At 34.8% G+C, this 9,171-nt stretch overlaps 1 long non-coding RNA gene across 1 annotated transcript; it reads left to right on the forward strand.

The window, feature by feature from the left end:
* Positions 1 to 6,650: 6,650 nt before the first annotated feature.
* Positions 6,651 to 8,513, forward strand: LOC127085109 (uncharacterized). The gene is made up of 3 exons (XR_007788939.1): positions 6,651 to 7,264; positions 7,665 to 7,740; positions 7,864 to 8,513. It is a non-coding gene; the product is annotated as an uncharacterized LOC127085109 (long non-coding RNA).
* The last annotated feature ends 658 nt before the right edge of the window (positions 8,514 to 9,171 follow it).

The following is a 9,171-nucleotide window of genomic DNA, read 5'->3' on the forward strand; positions in this document are numbered from 1 at the left end:
TTAATAATAATAATATAATCGCATATTTACTATTAAAAATTAATGATAATAATAATAATATGATTACATATTTACTATTAAAAGTTAATAATAATAATAACATAATTATAATTTTGAAATAAAGTAAGTAAACTAAAGTATTGTTTTATTTTATTTAATAGCCACACAAATCTGTTGTATTTTTTATATGTGTAGAAATAAAACAGAATAAATAAAATAAATTAAAAATGCAAGCAAATGGCCCAAGTAGGAGAAAAGCCCAACCCAAGATGTTGCTGGAAATAGAATGGGGGATTTAAATAGAAATCATGTCTTTGGACCCAAACAGCATTGGCCCAAACGAAATTACCAAAAGCCCTAAATGGCTTGGTCAAAGGTTGACTGGATATGGGGAAATCAGGGTCACACGTTCAACATACTTTGACTGGGTCAAAGATCAAAGGGAATGCATGTAAGGGTGTACCACCATATGGTGGGGGATCCACACAGGATCCCCTGGTTGAACCCAACAAATGGCACCGCCATGAGGGGCCACGTGGCACCCCAAAATAATAATAATAAAATATAAAACAAGAAAACAGAGGAAGTGAGATCATTCCTCTCATTCCACTCTCTCTCTACGCTCTCTCTCTCTCTACTTCACCTAAACGGAAAAAAGGAAATTACTCTGCAATTTCACCACCACCTCCGAGCAACCTTCATCGGAGAAGCGGCGATGCGCGGCGGCCGTCACCGGCTTCTCCGGTGACCACCACCCTCAACCCTAAAAAAAACACCAAAACTCACCTTTTTGGCCAAAGATCAAAGATCCTCCCTCAGTTTCCAACAAAGATCAACCAAACCACAAAAATAGGAAAACCCTAAAAATCAAAACAGGGATTTTCTTAAACTGAACCTTGGAAATCTCATCCTCTCATGACAACAAACGAGGTAGTACAAGCATTAAAAGCGAAAGGAAAAGAAAAATACTTGACCGGAAGCTGGTCGCCGACGATGCTCCTTCTCTTGCTCAAGATGAGTTCCACTCCTTCTATTTTCGTTCTACTTTATTTTTCTGTTTTGAATGTTGTTGATACTCGGTTTTTACTATTAGGGTTTTGGGATGTTCTATGTGTTGTTTGATTGATGCTTCTGGATTTCTTGGAACGTATGCTTGGCTTGGTTTGAGTTGGGAAATATGTGATTGTTCTGTTGAATTTTTCAAAGAAAACTGTGTCTTGTTTTTGTTTGTGGTTTATCAGAGAAAAAATCTTTTAACAATTTCTTCCCAGTTTTTCAAAACGTGTCCTCTCTTAATTAATTTTTGTTGTTTATATATGTTGATTGTTGGTTTTGAGATAACTTGCTAAGCTATCCTTTCTCCAGATTTCGTGGGATGATTAATCTTATGGACTTAAGGTTGTTGGTTTGGATATTGGAATGTGACCTTGAACGTTCTTCTTGGTTTATTGTGTAAAGAGTTAATCTGCTTATTCCATCATTTATTTTCTAGTTTTTTTAAAGTGCTTATTTGATAAGCTGTTTTTAAATTGTGAATTGGTTTTGCAGGTTTGCAAAAGGTGAAAGGACATTGAGTGAAAAGGGGCGACGCCAGCTTTGGAGGCTAGAATTGGGGCGTGAATTTCAAACCATTGGCTTTGAAGAAGTCTTTGATGAGTTGCTGCTTTAGACTGCTGTATTTACAGCTTATTTCAACTTTTCATCTTATTTTAAATGTACTCAAAACTTTGTACTAATATTTGGATTTAATTATATAACCCTTGAGATTAATCATGTAAGATTTGCACAACTTAAATTTAGGCTCTTTTGAGTGGTCATGTAGGTACCTTTGGATCATTAGGAATTTGAAATTAATTAGAATACTTCAGACTTTGAAAATTTGGGTTAAATGTGTAACCCCTTGTTATTATGCATTGGCCTTTTTTGATTACTTGTAATTTTGGATTATTCGGAATTTATTTGGAAACCTTGCCTTAACAATTTAATTATATTAATCAAAAGAAAATTTAAGCTATAATTCAAATTGACAATGGATTGGGCTAAACAATGTAATCTAATGGATTTTCAATTTGATTAACTTTAAAACATTACTATTAACAAAAATAAAAATGTGCCAAAGATGCCTAAGATAAAACATGTCACAAAAAGGTTGCACTTTCAAACTTTGATCCTAAAAACCAATTAAATATTCGTGCGTGTGATATCTTAATCTTTAAACTAACATACTTGCTTAGAAAAGATGCAAGTTTAGTTTAAGGATTTTTATGAATGGTTTAGAGATTTGGCATATGTATTTGAGACGTGCAAATGGGTTTAGTGATCATAAAAATATCCATGGCTTTTAATACCTTACCAATAATCAAATGGATTTTGGATTAGTAATGTAAAAAGATTCAAACCACATTTTAAATTATGGACACGTTTATGCAAATGGGTCTTTGAAACAAAAAGATCTCATGGGTAAACCACAATGGGCTTTGTTATCCAAAAATGCACATACCATCCCATGCTTCAGTAAAAACAAATGCAACATATATTTTCTTAAGGATCTTAACAGATGAAAAATGTCATTGAAGACTTGATGTCACCAAGGACCGGACAAAATTGGGGTATGACACTCATGAATCAAGAGTTTTTTGGATCGTCCCCAAACATTTAATTCATTCTTTTTTTGCTAAGACTTTGATTTGCTCTTCGGTTCAGAGTTTATCTCTTTCATAGATCCTAGATACTATCCTTCTTTGATCTCAAACTGTTTGTTTCCTAGCTAGTTTTATATTGTTCCTTGTATAAAACAATACTTTCTTTTGGCCCCCGCATATACCCTTATAGGACGATATAGCAACAATCCACCTTATGAACCAAGAGTTATTTGGATTGTACCCAGACATTTAATTCGTTATTTTTGGTTAAGACGTTGGTTTACTCTTTGGTTCAAAGTTCACTTCCATTTGTGAGTTCCCTTGTCACCATTGTGTTGGTACTAGTTATACTTTTCATTACTTTCAATCTCTCTTTGTTCTCGTAGTTCCACGAACTATGATTGCTCTGATTTTCTCATTGCACGATGAGAATATGTAAGAACGAGGATGCGAATCCTTGGTGAGCATACTCCTAATTATTCCTCCTCCTGCCTTAGGGCATCATTCATATCTTTCATGATCCATTATCCACCTTCAATCATTGAACCGTTCACCTTAGTGACATTTGTTTCTTTGAATCCAAAAAACTAATTCCTTTGGAATTCCATATATACCCGTTTAGGACGATATAACAGCAGTCCGTGTTTGTACCTAGAGTCGTTTGACTCGTACCCAGACATTTAATTCCTTCTTTTTTGGTTAAGACGATGTTTCCCTCAATGGCACAAATCTCACTTCTCCTATGGATTCCAATATACCTTTACCTTTGGTTTCAAACTCCACCTTTTCAGTCACTTGTTACCAAAATATTCAATCTTGTGACTTTGGTCACTTCACTCCATTCATTTCCATGATACATTCAAATTCAACCTTCATTCACTTCATATGATATATCAGTTATCTTTGATCCAAATACATTATTCGTTTGAGCTCCGTCTTATGTCACCTTGTGAACTAAGAGTTGTTTAGAGTATCCCCAAACACTTAATTCTCCTTGTTTTCGGGTATACCATATAGTGGCAGACATTGCCGGCTAGTCCACATATCGGTCAACGTCAGTTTTTCTCTTGGGGTCATATTCCATCCCTTGTTTGAGTTCAAACAATGTTATCCTTTGGTTTAGGCCATACTTGTTATTGAAGCTACACAAATTATACCCGAGCGCATCGCACGCTCAAAGATACAACAGAGTCACCATCGAACTTTATTTATTCCAGAAGGAAAGGGAAAACATCGATAAAAATCGGGGGAAAGAGAAAAGGGTAAGGAAGTCGGTTATGCAAGGGGAAGGTATCAACACCCCTAACATCCATCGTACTCCATGGGAACCGTTTTGAATGTTCTTTGCAAGAATAGGTGTTATTATCAAAAGATTACTCGCGAAAGGGGAAACGAGGGGTTAGTAGATAAGTGTGCTCGCCAAGGATTTGGGCCCTCGTGCCTACGTATCCTCATTCGTGCAATGAGGAAATCAGAGCTCCGTAGTTCGTGGAACTAGGACGGATGCGTTAGTTTTTTTTAGTGGACAGTGTTAACGTTTGCGTTCTACTGTTGACTGGCTTGTATGCTAGAGCATGGGAGCTTTAGACGGCCATCTGTTTGCGGTAGAATGGATAAACTCGAATCGCACTCTAGTAGTTAAATATTGCTTGCTCACACATGGAGGCTTAAGCGTCGTTCACGGTAGAGCAAAAGTAATACGTTCTTTCTGAAAAGGTTTTAAACTGAAAATGAAGTCCATAGGTAAAATTGAGTTTGATGAGGTGAGTTTGCTTTTATTCTGAAATGAGAGTCATGATTTGAATCGTACTAAAGTCTATGAATAGAGATGAAAGGATAGAAAAGAAACCCCGGGAGGTTGAAGTTTGATCTTCAGTCTGATCTTCACGTCTGTGTAGAAAGACTTATCAATTATTTGATTTAAATTGCACTAAAGTCTATGAATAAAGGTGAATACAGTGAGCAACTAGGTCATTCATCTCGTACCAAAAGATATTCAGAATGGGGGTAGGAATTCTCCAGTCTCATTCCTTCTCTATTACTTAAGGCTCCTGGCGTACAATTTATATCATAATCAATGAGTGTTGAATTTGACTTTCCTTGCAGCTTCCTATGATGAAGGGTTATCTTTGAATGATGAAGAGGCTTGACAATTAACTTGAATCAAATTGTGCTAAAGCCTATGAATAGAGATGAATACAGTGAGCAACTGGGTCATTCGTCCCGTACCCAAAGATATTCAGAATAGGGGTAGGAATTCTCCAGTCTCATTCCTTCTCTATTACTTAAGACTCATGGCACATAACTTGGCTCATGATCGACAAGTATTGAATTTGACCTTTGTAGTGCTTGAATAATAGTCTTGTCTTGTACTGATTCAAATTCTTGAACTCTTGATCTTGATCTTGATATTTAAATCTTGATTGAAGTTGGAGATCCAGTATCCAGTACATCTTGATTACAAGGATTTTTTTTATCAAGTGGTCAAGGAACTTTTGATCACTTGACTAAGCTTGGGGAATTAAGCACAGTCGAAGGATTTAGTCGATCAAAGCATACTTTGATCAACTTAATCAGTTGGGAAAAAGTTAGTTGAAAATGAATACAACTACCTAAAGGGTTAGTTGATCAATTAGAATATCTCTACAAGTCCTAAACTAGGGGAGCGTGCAAATTAAGTTATTTCTAAACCTAGGGACAAAACAGTCATTATTCACAAATCGGTTAATATTGAATTAATTTCTAGAAATGAAAATCCTAATGAAAATCAATTAAATCTAGTCAAATCTAATGTTCTAATGTTCTAATATTCTAAAAGATTAAACTAATTTCCTAAAATCAATTTTAATATCTAATTAAATTAATGAATTAATCTTTCTAACAAACCCTATTAAACGAATTAATTCTAAAATCTAATAACTTCTAATTTTAAACAAAATATAATTAACCTAAAAAACTAATTAAAACTAAAATCATAATAAACCTAACCTAATTCTAAAAACTAATACAAAAATAATAAAATGCCCAAAAAAAAGTGAGAATGACCCTTGTCCCGAAATGGAAAGTTTTATCTTATACCCCTACATTTATCCTTCCACCCCATATTTTATAAAAAAATACCAATTTTATCCTTATATATTTTTAATTAATTTATTATTTTATTTTTTAAATATTTTTAGAATTTTATTTTTGTATACCGGAAGACTTTGCAAAAGAGTTCCGGTAGTCATTTTTCAAGCATTTTTTTATGTACCGGAAGACTTTGCAAAAGAGTTCCGGTAGTCAATTTTTGTGTACCGGAAGACTTTGCAAAAGAGTTCCGGTAGTCATTTTTTAAATATTTTTTTAATATTTTTTTTGTGTACCGGAAGACTTTGCAAAAGAGTTCTGGTAGTCAAATTTTATGTACAAGAAGACTTTACAAAAGAGTTCCGGTAGTCATTTTCAAATATTTTTTTATCATTTTTTTGTGTACCGGAAAATTTTGCAAAAGAGTTCCGGTAATCAATTTTTGTGAACCGGAAGACTTTGCAAAAGAGTTCCGGTACTCATTTTTCAAACATTTTTTGACTTTTTTTTATTATACCGGAAGACTTTGTAAAAGAGTTCCGGTAGTCAATTTTTGTGTACCGGAACTCTTTTGTAAAGTCTTCCGGTACATAAAAAAAAGTTTAAAAAATACGTGAAAAATGACTACCGGAATTCTTTTACAAAGTCTTCCGGTATGTAAAATAAAATTTAAAAAATATTTAAATAATAAAATAATAAATTATTTAAAAATATATAAGGATAAAATTGATATTTTTTTATAAAATATGGGGTGGAAGGATAAATGTAGGGGTATAAGATAAAACTTTCCCCAGCAAGATTGGCTAAAGCCCATCACAACAAGGCCCAAACAGATATGTACAACATGCCAAAAATGAAAAAAAGATAAGATGGAAATGTGTGGCGATGAGTCAGCAGAGAGAAGGCATTAATATGATCTTTAATGAGTCAAAGTTATTTAAGGCACGTGTAAATGATTGGAATGCAAACATTCAAATTCAAAATGGAAGAAAGTGCCTCATCTCTTACTCATCTTTGTTTCCGTTTCTCCCCCGCCGTGCCGGAGGCTGTCTCCGACGGCTGAGGCGCCTCTCCACTTGAATAAATAACATCAAACAAACCGAAATCATGCGAGGAGTCTGAATCCACCAATGATTTTTTCTAATTCCTTATAAACTATTCGAATCGAAACAAAAGTTGACGAACCTTAAACACCTAATTCTTGAAATCAGGTGCTCCAATGGAGTAATCAAAGTCCCCATCGTTAGGGTTTTGATCCTTATTCCCGAAAACTGCACCATGGTATTGATAACGATGGAGAACAGAGAGTGAAAGAGAACGTACCGAGGAATTCTTGAATTTGTGAATTCTTCCTTCCTCCACATTCTTCCTTCTTCCGCAGGAATGGAATTCTGCCTGTGTGTGAGTGATTTGAAGAGAACCTACATGTGGAAAGAGTGAGGACTGAAGGTGTGATGAGTGTGAGAATCTGAGTCTTTTTGTGCTTCCTTGCATGTAGAGTGAAAAAATGAATAATGAAGATGGTGGAGGTTTATCTGAATATATAGGAAAGGGTGAGTTAACATAATACTAACTCTGTCAATTCAAATTTTTTCACTTGATTCAAGTTGGTTAGAGGTTACATAACAGTGTTAGAATTAGTTAGAAGTGAAAAGGAGATTTAGTTAGGAGATTCAATCTTAGTTAGTTATGTTTGAGTTGTTGAAATCTGTTAGTGACGGTTATGACCGTTAGTTATATCGATTTTGTTAGACCTGTCATATTGAGAGGTTAATGAAATTGGATTTAAATGGAAAGCTAAGCCTTATTTGTGTTATACTTAAATGAAAAAAAGAAAGCTGTTATTCTAATTTTACCTGTTAGTTGTTTACAGATGCGCCGTACGATATAGAAGCTTTACTAGTTGCATATTTGTTGTACTGAACTGACTGCATTGTTGGCTTTGTTATGCAGGTTAAAGATTGGTGAAATGTTGAATTCTGGACATTGTCGCGGGTTCTCGGGTTAGAGTGAAATGGTGGTTCAAGAGGTTAGTTTCGGTTCTTTCTTTGGTCAGAAACAATGATCCCACGAGATATCACTCTGTCACTCGAAGGTTGAAGGTTATCAAGTCGTTGCCATGCAATTTTACTGATTTCCTTTTGGTTTGCAGGGCCAATGATGCATCATCTTCGACACTAGCAACAAAGTAAAGTTGCGTTGTCTGTTGTCCAAAAATAACTCCGAGGTATTCATCCTTGTTAAGAAGTTTTGAAACATCAACCTGTTTTGCCTAGACTTGATACTCTTAGCCTTCACGCTCTCAACCGGAACTTTCTTTGCAGCAACAACTTTCTTCCCTGGTGTTGTCTTTACAGATCTCTTAGCAACCTTCGTCGGCTTCACCTTAGACTTTGGCTTCACACCTGCCTTGGGCTTGACAACAACTTTTTCCTTGGCAACAATAGGCTTAGTCTTAGCCGTGACAGTTCTGGGCTTGATAGTGGGTTTTTTGTGGGCTTCGCAGCTACCACTTTGACCTTGCAGCGACCTTTGGTTTGGTAACAGCTTTGGCTTTAGGCTTTAGGCTTAGCAACTGATTTTGCCTAAACATGGCCTTGGCAACTGTCTTTGTCTATTGCAGAATTCATATGCCAATGTTGCAAGATGGACTATGGCGGCGATACTCAATGTATGATGGATTAGCAGACCGGTTGGTTTGTTGGCTTGGTATTGTTACTTACGCATGTCATTTGAATGGTTGATCCATGTTGTAATATGGTTTGGATTGGTAATGAATTGGTTTTATATGATTTTAATGGATATGAATATTGGATATTGATTAGTTATATAGATATTGAAAATGAATATTGGAATTGGATATGGAATTTGATTTGGTTTTGGTAAATGGATATAAGGTTTTGGTAAATGGGTATTGGGTTGGTTTTTGGTAAATGGATATTGGGTTGGTTTTTTTGTAAATGAAATTGGGTTAGCTAAATGGGTTTAAGAATCTGAATTTTAACATGGCCCATTAGTGAAATAAAAAAAAAATCTAACAATTAAAATAGAATGTCAAAATTAATTTGAAATAAAAAAAATCAATATTCTCTAAAACTAATTTGCTAAACAAAATGATGAGATAATTTCCCCGAAATTAATCTAATTCTCAAAAGTCTATTTGAATCTTCAAAAAAGTCAAATTTGGAGTTCAAAAAATCAATTTGAAACTTCTAGGATTAACTTGCATTTCCAAAATCAATCTGAAAACAATTTGAAAAAGGACAAAATGATTATGGGTACTTAGGCTAAACAAGACGATCAAGTATGGTTCCACATGGAAATTCAACCAATGTCAAATCCAAATTCGGAAACATGTCATGAACCATATATCATGCAATGGATGGAATACCTAGAATCAGAGACTATTATAATATGCACCACAATGGATGAATGACCCTGACAGAAAATGGACCGTGGT

This window comes from Lathyrus oleraceus, chromosome 5, assembly GCF_024323335.1.
Source record: "Lathyrus oleraceus cultivar Zhongwan6 chromosome 5, CAAS_Psat_ZW6_1.0, whole genome shotgun sequence".
Lineage (NCBI taxonomy): Eukaryota > Viridiplantae > Streptophyta > Magnoliopsida > Fabales > Fabaceae > Lathyrus > Lathyrus oleraceus.